General features: G+C 44.3%; 1 protein-coding gene across 11 annotated transcripts in view; it reads left to right on the forward strand.

Moving 5' to 3' along the window:
- pcdh7b (protocadherin 7b) overlaps positions 1–12,757 on the forward strand; it is a 123,997-nt gene that overhangs the window by 46,384 nt on the left and 64,856 nt on the right. The gene's annotated exons all lie outside the window — the stretch shown is intronic.

Raw genomic sequence — 12,757 nt, forward strand, 5'->3', positions numbered from 1 at the left:
CTGCAGATAAATAAAACACACCCAATTTTCTTGTTAGTGTAGAAATGTGGGCCAGACAGCTGCCTCTGTGTCTTTTTTTTTTCCCAGATCTTTTACGAGATTTGTAGAGAGAGGAAGAGAGAGAGATTATTGTTGTGTTCTCTATCCAACTCCCTCCATGACCTCTACCTCTCAATTTACGCAGGGGGGTTAAATTAGCCAGCCTGATGAGGGCCGTCATTAGTGCGGTAGGGTGCTGGGCTTTGCTGTGCTACAGCGGTTGGCTCTTGCTTTTGTGAGGCGCTGAATAGGGAGAAAACCTGTTCTGCAATAACTAGGTGCAGCAGAGTGGATGGGGTTTGGAAACAGCCCAGTCTGAGGAAAACCCTGGGCATTGTTCTTAGATCAAAGAAAGAGAAAATGGCAATGTAATACAAGCTCAAATTACATGGATGTTTTGTCTTTTTATGTGACAGCCTCGATTTGGGAGCCTTGAGTCTTGATGTTGGGTTGTGGCTTTATTTTTTTTTTCTTTTTCCCAAGCAGCCCTGTTGTGACTAGGTGGCAGAGGGAGGAAGATATTGAAATAGAGGTGGGAAGGATGGAGGAGGAGGGACACAGAGAATCCACAAGGACGCTGGAAGGCCTATTTATGGCAATCACAAACACACATATGGGTATTGATCTGGCATCACAGACCCATGATGTTGCCACTGCACGTGACGCGTGGCGCTCGTCACTGATAGCGGTCACGCTGGTCTCGCTTTAAATCGATGCCCAGACTGCCGCACACGATCACTGCCACCTACATCAGCTAGTAGTGTAAATACAGGGCCTGTATTGCATCAGTCCAATACCAATACCAGCGTTGGTATCGATGCTATCGATATTTGGACGGCTCCAGCCACCTCTAACACCAGCTCCTTTGTGGAGCTAGCGAGCAAAAACAGGTGCCGTCACTGCATATTGTGTGTATGCATGTGCGAGCGAGTCTCATCATCATCCCCTCACTATTAGTCCAGGATACCTCAATGGCAGCCATTGTTTTTCTGCTCCCCCTCGAAACCCCCGGCCTTCTAATTTCTTTCCATGTCTTGATTAAAAAAATTTTGAGGGTGGAGATGGGGGGGCTCCTGCTTCTGCATTCCAGTTAGGTGCTTTCACCTGCACCATTATGAGAGGAGGGCTTTCACTTCAACACAGGATCCCTTCCATCTGCACCGCTGACACTCTCCCACCCACAATATTCCTTCATCCTCCGCCGCTGCTGGCTATCTCGCTGAAGAGTCTTTTATTCCTAGGATACCAGCTGCCCGTAAGGTGATAGGTGAAACAGGTGAAACACACATGTAGACATGCACACAAGTGGGCGGGGACCGAAGGCACAAGGGGGCAATGCTACGCTGGCACCGAACTCCTGCGGGAGCAGACGCAGGTGTCGAGTAATAATGGCTGCTTGACTTCTCGGTACCCTTTGGGTTGGCTATATATATATATATATATATATATATATATATATATATATATATATATATATATATATATATGAATATTCTCTACATTCTGCCTGATGCCTTAACAGAGAGCTTCTTTGTTGGTGGTGTCCTATGTAACCTGACCACTTCTTATTCAGTGAATGGGAACAGCTTGCAGGCTACAGAGGGCAAAAACAAGGCCAAAGTCAGTCAGTTCTGAATGAATGTCTTTTGCACTCCTCCTCCAGTGTTTTCATTTTTTTTCTTTCCTGCGTTACTTTTGACTTATTTAAGGAGAAATACTAGAGGGAACAAACAAGCCGGGCTGTTAATTGTGTTTTTCGACACTCCTGTGTTCCCTTAACAAAGTGCCACAAGCAGAGTGCTGGAAAGCTGTGACAGTGGAGACCAAAACAACCTGACGCCATTATCAAATTTCCCATTAGCTTCCCCACTCCCGCCAAAAAAAAAAAAAAAAGTCTGCCCAGTCAACAACCGAGTAATGAGATCTAATAGGGCTGGACGAAAATGAGACCTTAAGAGCATGTTGTGGATCTCCCTGGTTTTATCTTCTTTTTCTTCCTTTCACTGGGAATAGTGTCAGAGAGAAGGCAAGATTGAGGAAAGGAGAGCAGAGAGGGGCTGCTTGCTAAGTGCACTCCAAGAAGAGCCTTGGAGGAAAAGGACTATTTTACATGCGGATTAGTGTGCATATCGCCGTCATCAGACAGTGATACGGGGCCTTGATAGACTGTCTGTCTTTGATGCCTTCTGAGGCGCGGGAGCCTTATCCCTTTTTGCCTATTTTCCTCAAACACACATAGACTGATTCAGCTCTTTAGAGCGGCTGAGATTCTGCAGATTGGATTGTGAGATGCGTTTGCCACTTTTTGTAAAAGAGATCATGTGCCTTTCAAAGTGCAGGCAAATATCTGAACTGGCCCGTGTTAGTATGCAAACGTGCTTTAAATGGCACACACACAGGCACACCTGAGCGAGTCAGGGCATTTGTCTTACCTTTAAACACCACACATAAGTTTGAGATATTTACTTTTGAGAGAGACACAGAGACCTACAAAATGTGCACGTTTACTGTTTTACAGTCCATCGTTCGCTGCTGAACAGCTGTGTAGTGCACTGCTACGGCTACTTCATTTTGCATTCCTACGTCAGACAAAATGAACTCTGTCGGCTGGAAAAGCGGCGCCGCCTTTATTCCTCACCCCCATCCCAAATGCTATTAAAATTTTTGTTATGTTTTCCACTTCATCCCCCCACCCCCACTGGAAATAACACTTGGGGATTGTCTGGGCAGGAGCCAAACACACATAAATTTCAATATTAATTTGGTCGGCACCTCGGCAGCCTCCCCAGTCTCCTAATCTCCTACTGCATATCTTCATTATCTGAAAGTGTGCTTTCATCTTAATTCCATTTTCATCCATCAAACGTCGGGGAGGTTTGACCTTGCGTGATCTCGACCAAGATAGCGAGTCAGGAAGGGAGCCGCCGAGAGTGACAGAGACGGAGATAGCGGAGCGAGGGAAGGGGGAAGTTGGGAGATAAAGGGGTCCGAGTGGAGATGATGAGCAGGAATGGAAGGATTGTTGTTGAAGCTGTGTTAAAAACGTCTTTTGAATGCTTTTGGTAATAATCCTTACGTAACGCCGGCTGGAGTGCAACACCGTGACTCCTCGCTCCTCTGTCGACTCCTCTCCTACCCCGCTTCTCTTTATTCATTCCTTCCCTCACTCGCCCTGGGCTCTTTCCATCCTCCTTCATACCTCTCCCTTCACACCGTCAGTTTATTTATCCTGACATTAGGGTTTAATTACTCATTTGTAGTAATTGTTTTCATAATTGTTTGGATCGTAATCATCCAATGCTTCTGTTGTCAGGAACAGGTGGTGGATGGGACCTGTAAGGGAAGCCTCTGTGTGTCTGTGTGTGTCTGTGTGTGTGTGCATTGTGATCAGGACATACAGTTGGAATTCATTTGATTGAGGCAAAGACACGCCACCTGGTGGTACTGTTTCATTGAAGTGTGGGACGTGTGGGTGTTTCTAAAAGATGACAAGAGGGCGCAGACAACAGACAAGAGCTGCAGACACGCAAGGAGACGCACGCTACTTATCCCACATGAATGATACATGCCCCCATGATCATACTCAAATAGAACGCCTCATTAGTGGATAAGCTGGATATGCTCTCTAACCTCCCTCAATCTATCTCTCTTCTCTCTCTTTTTGCCTGTTTGGATGGCAGCCCTGATCCCCTAAATGCAGGTTATCTGTCATCAGTGACTCAGGATGGTAAATAAAGAATCATTTATCAGCCTTATTAAAGGCTCTACAGTGTCTCTTTCTCTCCTCCTTATCTCTGTCTTTTTCGTTCTTTGTCCCTCCCTATCCGAAGTCTGTCTATCCCTTTTGATCATATCGCTCCTTTTTTATTTTTCCTTCCCTCTCCCTCTCTCTGCGGTGGCGTTCGTTTTCTTTAGATATGGCATTTGAAGGCTTTTTACATCTTCCATCTGTGCATGTGCGGGACAGGTAGCGACACAAGCGAGCTGCCGCCTCTCATATCCTCAGCGGCGAATGCTCGGCTCCAGGCATTTGGCCGCTTTGCGCCGACTCCGGGCTTTGTTGATGCCATGTCATGCTTTCTGCTGACACCCAGACCTGTGTCACAATGAGCTAATGTTAGCGCCAGCCCCAGGCTTGTCACAAACTGACAGGAGTAGGCCGTTGGTCAGACGCAGCGCTGCCAGTGCCTGTGATGGATCCCCACATGCGACACCTAGATACTCCCACCCCCCCCACCCCCCCAAATGCCAGAGCTGAGAACCTTAGCTGAGGGGGGTGACATGAGAAATGACATGAAGATGCCAAAGACATGACACATACACATGAATGCTGACACTCAGACAGAGGAGAGGGACACTCGCACACACCTGAATGTGCAGGGAGCGATTTCAACTCGATACGCGCACACACTCAGTGAATGGCACGCCATTCAGCTGTCATCGCATAAACCGAGCACTGAAGTAGAAAAGGAGGGGGTAAAAAATACAGGAAATGCGATCTCAGGATTTGCAGGCAGACTCTATGTAAGCAACACCAGGGTCAGGGTTTGGTTGACACTCGTTCCCCATGTCTGCCAGCACTTGTGTCAGCAGCAGCAGCTATAACACGACGACACAGGAGAAGATCCCATCCATTCCTAATGAGAGGATGCAACATAATTCGTAGTTGACGGTAGCGGATGTTGGTGTTGAAACCCGCAAAAAAAGGGGGGAAAAAATTACCACCCTATACATGGAAGTACATCGACACTGACAAGCGTCCCTTTGTGAATTACGAAGCTTTCATTTATGCCTTTGAATGTCCTTTTTTTTTGCCTCATGCGGTCTGCTACATGACACTGGGCTCGTCTTCATAGTGTTCTTGGAGTTCAGCATCCAAAAAGCAGCTGAATCCTACAAAGGATGTTATTTGTCAGCCCAAAGCTAATCCACTGCCAGTCAAATCTACCCCAACCCTCCCCCCCTTCTCTACTGTCCCCACCAACAACAATTCATTTTGCTCCAACACCCCATAAACCAAAAAAAAGGACTTTCTCTTTGGCATTCAGAACAGGTCAGGGGTTGGACTAAGCTTCTGAAGATGTTCAAACCCATCCCACCAGAATAGTATCTCTGTTACACCAGTGGCCTAATCCGCCACTTGAAGAGCAATTAAAAGTTTAGCCCAGACTTTAAGAAAGTAACCACGTGTGATCTTTTTCCTGTCTTTTTTTTGCTTCCTCCGGGCCCGTCTCTCTGGCTTTGTGCATGGGGTGCATGCTAATAGCAAAGCGCTAGCAGTGGCACTCTTCCAAAGGCATTCCAACCCCACTGAGGAAAGAAAAGACTAAAGTGGACGAAGAAAGGAAATGGATCTCGGGATGGAAGGATCACCAGTTTTTATATCTTTTTTTTTCATTTCAATTCTTTAACCTTTCTTTATTCCCTACGCTTCTTTTCAAACTCTTTCCAACGTTTGCATCTTTTTTTCCCAACTTCAATGCCCACTTCCTCATTTTTTTTTCTTTTCTTTCTCAATCCAAAGTGGTTCCCAAAGCACAAGCTCTGAGAATTGATCCCCGCAGAGTTTCCTGTGCCTAGCAACAACTTTATATGGCACAACCCCAACCATACAACAGTAAGAGGCATCGGAGAGTTCGTGTTTCGGGTTCCCCGCTGTCTTTTTGACTTTCCTTGAATGGTTTTTTTTGTCTTGCTGGACCGCATATGTTTATACAACTCTTCGTTATGCCAAAATTGAGGGCAATAAAGGGTCAGTGAGACTCAAGAGAACGGCGGTAGATGAGCACCGGAGGACAGTCAATTGATCGGCGTTCTGTCAGACCATAAAAGCGACCGGCTGGTAAAACAGAAGAGTAAAAACCACCCTCACGATTCCAAAGATCGACGGGAGAGTGCTAATGGCATCATCTACGCTTAACGAGACCGTGCGCCATGTTGCCTGTAATATCTGCACCTCATGTAATAAAACTTTTTTTAAAAGGTGTTTAAAAATGTTATTATCAAGCTTTGCGCCCATGCTTATTAAAGGACCCCACAGCTCACTCACGTAGTTATGAAAAAGAGATTGTGTGCACAGTTAGGGCTAGAAGGTGGAAGCTGGATGCCCTTGTAAGCTTGAAAAGAAAGTTAAAATAAAAGAAAAAAAACTTTTCCTGAACTCAGCAGAATAGAAAAAGAAGAAGAGGAGGAAAAACAACAACACTCTTTGCATCTTTGTTGACTCTGAAGATAACGTTGCAAAAAATAAAACCCTCAACTCGCAGAAGCCTCTTTTATTTCGTCTTTGTTTTTCTTTGGTTTCTCCTGGAGTCTCGGGTGTTCTTTGGAAACGGTACCCCAGTTTTTTTTCTTCCTCCTCCTGTCTCTCTTTTTCTTTCTTTTTTAATGGGAAAGAGTGACCTGGGTGGAATGTGCATGGACTAGTGAATTCTGAAGAAGACGAGGAACAGGAAGAGGAGCGCTGGAGCTTGACAGGGCCAAAGCTATCAGTCAGGCTAGAACCTGATACCTTCGACTCTGCGGGTGGTTGCCCTAAAAGAAAAAAAAGTTGCAGCCAACTGCTCTGTGAAAATTCCCACAACTTACTCAGCCCTAACCGAATCATTTTAAACCTCCGCCCCCCACCGGCCAATCACAGGGGGGACCTAACGGGCCGGAGAGACCCTCCACTTTCAGCCTAACGCCGCTTGCTTTTAACTGCTGAGGCTGCAACGCATCAGCATTCTCCTCTGTAACGTGGTACCTGAGTACAACTGAGCTGCACCCAAATAGAACCTGAACCCCTCTTGATCAGATTCCGATTGATTTCCAGTCAGTTCACCTTGAGGACATTTGTCTCGTTTAACGCTTCAACATCAGTGCATCTCATGATCTCTGGAATTTGCGGTACTCGAATCACACCGCGTGCATTTGATCTTTGCAAAGCGAGCAGGCGCAATTGGGTTAAGCCAATTTTGGATCTCTGTAAGTATGTTGTTTGGTGTACCCTGGCTATTTGGCACTTTCTTTGTGTCTCAGGTGGCGTATCACAGGTCACTGTCTGGCTGCCATTAAATATGAAACATGGGTTCTTAATTACCGATTGGCACTTTTGGCAATCGCGAATGTTCTCGTGTGTCATTCCTTTCTCTTTACTCTATCCTGGCCTCTTTTTCTCCTTTCTTTTTTTAAGCAGGGTCTGTATCTTTCCTTCCATCTCCCTTACTCAAACTTCCTCCTCTGGATCCTTTCTCTTGGTTGACTGCAAAAAGACACTGGTCCTGCAGTTTATGTTTGCTCCCCTCGCCCCACGTCCAACCCAGCCACAATTGCTTCCTGTGGTTCACGGTAGCGGGTCACTGCCATCTGCCAAGGGTATTTACAGCTGAAATTACACACACACATACACACACACACACACATACACACTGTGCATTTCAGCTAGACTCACTTCCATCGTTCTTCCATCCTTTTCTTCATTCAGGGGCTCCATTATAAAGCCAAGTCTTCCTATATGAAGAATTTTAACACCGAACACACACATTTAGTGCATGCAGTGTCACATTGGCATTAATGAGTCAGTTTTGCCAAGTTAAACAAAGAAGGTAAGTGGACTTCTTATAATAAAGAGCCCTTTGACCGTATTGACGTTAAAGTCCTTGTATAACCTAGACTGATCTTATCAGCTATTTTCAACCAGGGTTGTTGGTCTGAGGTTTCATGAAAAGGCAGAGCTCTCCACTTTAAGCAGTGGGTTATCGTTCAAGGTTTTCTGAGAGATAAAAGAAGAAGTAAGACTCACACAAAGTGCGGCTGACAGCGGCTCAGCATTTTGTTTTTGGGGGGGGAAGAGGAAATGAAAATCAAATCCAAGAGGTCACACATTATTGACACTAGTGGCACGGGTCTGTTTTTATTGGCTTTAGGTTTGTTTGAGCGCAGGCTGCCCATCTGTTTTCCCTTTAGCATCCAGGAAATAGCCCGGGCCGAACTTCAGCCAGAGGTCCCAGTAAACCTGTGGCTTGTTTGCACTGTTCATTTTTTTTGAGGGATGACGGATTTGCTCAATCATCCGTTGCTGTCACAGCTGGATTTAGATTGCAGGCACACCCCTTAAAGGCCCTCTGCTGTCAGGACCCTATAAGACTTCCTGGCATCTGGCAAAAATAGAGCAAAGGAGCGTTAACTTGTAATGAAACCCATATATTAAAAGGTTGGCTACTCTCTGACAGGTAGCAGCATGGGGTTTTTACAGCGTACTTTCTCACATATAAAACGATGGCTTTTTGTACAATCCTCCCCTCATCCCCAGCGGGTCACAGCAGATGGCTGCCCCTATCTGAGCTGGAAGTTTCTTCCTGTTAAAAGGGATTTTTTTCCTTCCCACTGTCGCTAAGTGCTTGCTCACAGGGGGGTCGTTTAATTGTTGGGGTTTTCTCTTTATTATTGTAGAGTCTTTACCCTTGAATATGAAGCGCCTTGAGGCAACCGTTGTTATGATGTGGTGCTAAATAAAAAAACTGAATTGAATCGTCTTCAAATGTCCCCAAAATATCCATCATATATTGGACAGTCAATAAAGTGAAGTGGCTTAATCACAGCTTAAGTTTTTTTTTATTTTAATCCTATGGCTGTCCTTTAAAATGCCATTTTCATTACGTGTGTGTATGTGTGTGTACATGTGTGGCAGTGTCTCTGGCTCAGTCACTGCTGAAATGACTGGCAGCTGAGTGGAGCAGAAGGGCAGGAGGTCAGGGTAGGAGGTAGAGGGACCAGCATCAAAGGGCATGTAGTAAGTCAGGCTTAACAAACACTCCAGGTCTGAAAATGGCCAATATCTAGTGAGAGGAGGTCAACTCTGTGCCATATGACAGCATGGATAGACAGTGAGGAGGGCAGCTTCACTCACTTTTTATTTCTCCGTGTGAAATCTCACTTGCCCGTGCTCATGCATTACATTATCTTCGAGCAAAATCCCATTTGTCAACCCAAGTCCTGTGTGTATGCATGCATGCATGTGTGTGCGCGCGTGTGTGTCCGTATGCAAAGGAGATAATTGTTAAATTTTCCCTGCGGTTTGGACATGTGTCGAGTCCCAAAACGGTCTTCCCTGTGAATGAGAGAGAGAGAGAAAAATTGGTCGTGACAACCAGAAAGCCATATGTTATTTCACACAGCATGCTGGACAATTATTTATTTATTTATTTTCCTGTGCTGGCAACTAGCGAAGCACGCACCTAGATGTAGGCACACAAAAAGAAGTTGAGAAAAAAAAAGGGAACCACAGAGAAAGAATCACTTTAAGAAAAAAAAAATTCATTTATTTAAAAGACACAGAATGAAGGGAGCGAAGGTTGCTGTGCAGACGGCGGCGGTTGCTGCAGATTCTAATCCAAAGCCTCCGGCGATCTCTGCATGAACTCCATTTCTGGTCTGCAAACAAATTAGGTTTTTTTTTTCTTTTCTATCTTGCGTTCCCTCCAGTGAAAATAAGGGGGGAAATTCAGGTGAATAACATGCATTTGTTCATTTTCCTTTCTTTTTTTTTCCTTCTTTTCTCCCTTCCAGTCAGTTTCTTTCCACCCCACCCCACAAACTCAATTTTTCCTCGGCGTGCACCGGCTGGAGTGTTTCTTTTCTTTGCCGCGATCTCGCCTGCTATTCATTAGGCAGCAGTCATTTAATTTGTATCATTAGAAAACCGTGTTTCCCAAGGACTATGGCACTGCTCTAAATCTGATCCAGACAAAGTGCTTTTTTTTTTTTTTAGCTCAAATGGACTTGTTAACACACACCTCTCACTAAACAAGTGTTTTGAAGAAATAGAATAAAACCAAACAAACAAACCAAAAAGAAAACAGGGTTTAATATCTTAACATCTCTTCAAGTGTTATTACACTTATAGAGAGCAGTTCTCCTTCTGGGCTCCGGTTTTAATTATGCAACAAATGTTTGACTATCCAAGTGAAATTTGCATGAATATTTATACCAATTCATTTGTTGAGTGTTGATTGTAATTACATGGAAACATGATTTATTGCCAAGATTGCTGTGTTAGCCAGCCAGCCATAGAAAGACAACCAGGCAGAAATATATAAATATATGTAAATTTGCCCACATACACACACCCGTTCAGCAAAAAAAAAAGCTCTTTTTTCCCAGTGGCTTGTGGGAAATTTTCATTATCAGAAAGAGAATACGCCACACTGTGTGCCTGGCAGAACTTTCTTAAACTAAGTTTAAGAGTTTAAATGATGGAGAGGTCCACTTAAAAAAAAACATGACTGTTCACCTCAAAATCAGGTTTACAGCTTTTGACCGTGACCTGTAGTGCTGCGCTGTTTCGGTCTCAATTTGCAAGAAATTATCTGTAGACATGCTGGACATCTCTTGAATATAATAGAAGTGAATTGCACTCACTGTGTTGGAGCCCAAAACAGTAGATTTTACAAAAACTCAGCATAAGTGTTTCTTGTCATAGAATCATGGCCTGGTTACTTAAGAAAAAAAAGGAAAGAAAATCTGATAAATGAAGTGTAAGTAATTATATTTGATCTTAAGTGATGTGGTGACCAGAAACTTTTGGCAACTTAACTGACTTTGAGCCAAATAACCTTTGGTGACTGTTGGCGGATGGGACCCGAGATAGACTTTTCTCAACTTATATGCACGAGACTGAAGCGACTACCATGAGAAGATAGGATACCACTGATTGAGACATGAACTGGTAGTACATCCAAGAGTACGGTACCTAGATAACAGAAGCCTGGAATGTCCGAAATGGACTACGAGTTTGTTTCAAAGCAAATTGTTTCTAAGTGAAAGACAGTATAAAAAAATGGACGTAGTTACCGTGACATTGCTAGTTGTTCTTTTGAAGTCTCCCTCAGATTCCTCAAGATGAGCTTTGTCAAACAATAGATGCGTCGAGAGATGGTGGGTCTGACTGTAAATCCACAGTCTGAGTCGCTAACGAGTTCTATTGAATAACTTACAAAATATACTTAATTTTTATTCTAATATCACCTAAAAATGAGTGACTGAGCCCATGAGCAGGAAAGAGTGTACAAAGGTCATTTTAGAAAGCCATTTTCCAATAGACCAGTAATCTTTTCCCACGTGTGAGACTAATAAAGGTTTATCTTATCTTATCGTTTATGTAACCACTGCTATCGTCCTCTGATGGCCTTTGCTATGTCCATGTTTCATGCCACGCTCCAGATACATCGGAATTCGGATGTCCGAACTCAGGAGCAATGTCACTTAACGTCTAGATGCACCAGTCAAAAGAACCAAGTAGCTGGCCAACATCACAGCCAAGCTCGTCCTCATATCACCAAGCTAGATGCTTTTTTGGGGGGTGGGATACAGTTGGTATTTTCGGCAAAATCAAGTGTGTTTTCTTTTCTTTTTTGGGTAATTTGGTCCTGACAATAGACATTTGTGCTGAGTATATTTTTTTTAAAGCATTTTTATCTATTTATTTATTTTTGTCTTTTGTGGACCGCAAGGCTATTGGCGTCTACTCAACAGAAGGGAAACATTTTTAGAGCTGATTTCTTCAAAACTAGGCAATTGGGATCAAAATGTTTGACTTTGCAGTGAGCTGTCCCTTTAAGCTGGCCTTTCAACACTTTGTTTTTGAGTTAATGGATCTCTGCCACGTGTAAATATCTGTTGACAGAAGGAGTTTGACGCGATGCTTTCACATCTGCATCTGAGACTGAGCGACAGTGTTAGATGAGTTACGCATGATGTGCAAATTTCAAAGTGCAGGCAACCGTGGCTGATAATAGATTGTACTTCATCAGGTGACACGAATGGGGAACGAATGGAGGGAGAATGCTTTAAGAAGAGAACATTTTTGAGTAATGGGCCTCTGTCCCTGTGTAATATTCTTATGATGAAACAAGGAAACAAGGAGAGCAGAAGGAGGAGTATGTGTCTGTGTGTAGAGGTGTGTGCGTGGGACGTGGGGTAAAATCGGAAGAGATGGAGAACACGAGAAGGTGATGAGGTCCAGTGAGGTGCAAGAGAGAAGATGTGCTGCACCAGAGGCGAGCTCCGACAGTGTTTGCATGTAATTAATTAACGGCATTAGCCATTTGTAATGCCATTTATTCTGGTAATGACCAAGCCTGGTGTTTGGTTCTTCGCCCTGCGCTCATTCTTTCTTTCATTTCTCCTCTCTGCCATTTACCTTTGTACAACGCTAAGGCAGGGGATTAGGAGACACGGAGAGTGGAAAAAGAAAATCAGGCTGATACAGTGAGAAAGAGGCCTCGGCTTTAATGACATGCTCTGTTACTGCTTAACACAAGACACTGTTCAATAATGTGTTAGAGCGGGCTACGCATATTGACAGCGTGAACCCACAGCTCATCAAGAAAAGCCTTTTGTACGTGCGCACTTAGTCGCATGCTGTCAAGTGGGTGTGCCTATTTGTGTGCGCCCGTCTTTTGCCTTTTGCGCCTTCGCTCTCTGGCAGCGAATCAGACCTCCCGGAGAGCTGAAAGCTTGTTCACCTTGTCCTCGTTTTAGTGGGAAAGTAAACAAGTGAATGAGGCTGATGCACCACCATTCCCCCACTCCCACTCCCTCTTTCCATTTTAGCTGTATTTAACACACAAATCTAGCTAGCTACCATGTCTCCTTGGTCCCTTGAGTTCTAAGCGTGCTTGTGAAAGACTCCTTTGTGCAGCTTCTTCTGTGTCCTTTTGAAAGTTTTCAGGGTTAG

This window comes from Rhamphochromis longiceps, linkage group LG3 (assembly GCF_057381845.1).
Source record: "Rhamphochromis longiceps isolate RC_006_pf linkage group LG3, R_longiceps_female_GT1.1, whole genome shotgun sequence".
In the NCBI taxonomy this organism is placed as follows: Eukaryota; Metazoa; Chordata; class Actinopteri; order Cichliformes; family Cichlidae; genus Rhamphochromis; species Rhamphochromis longiceps.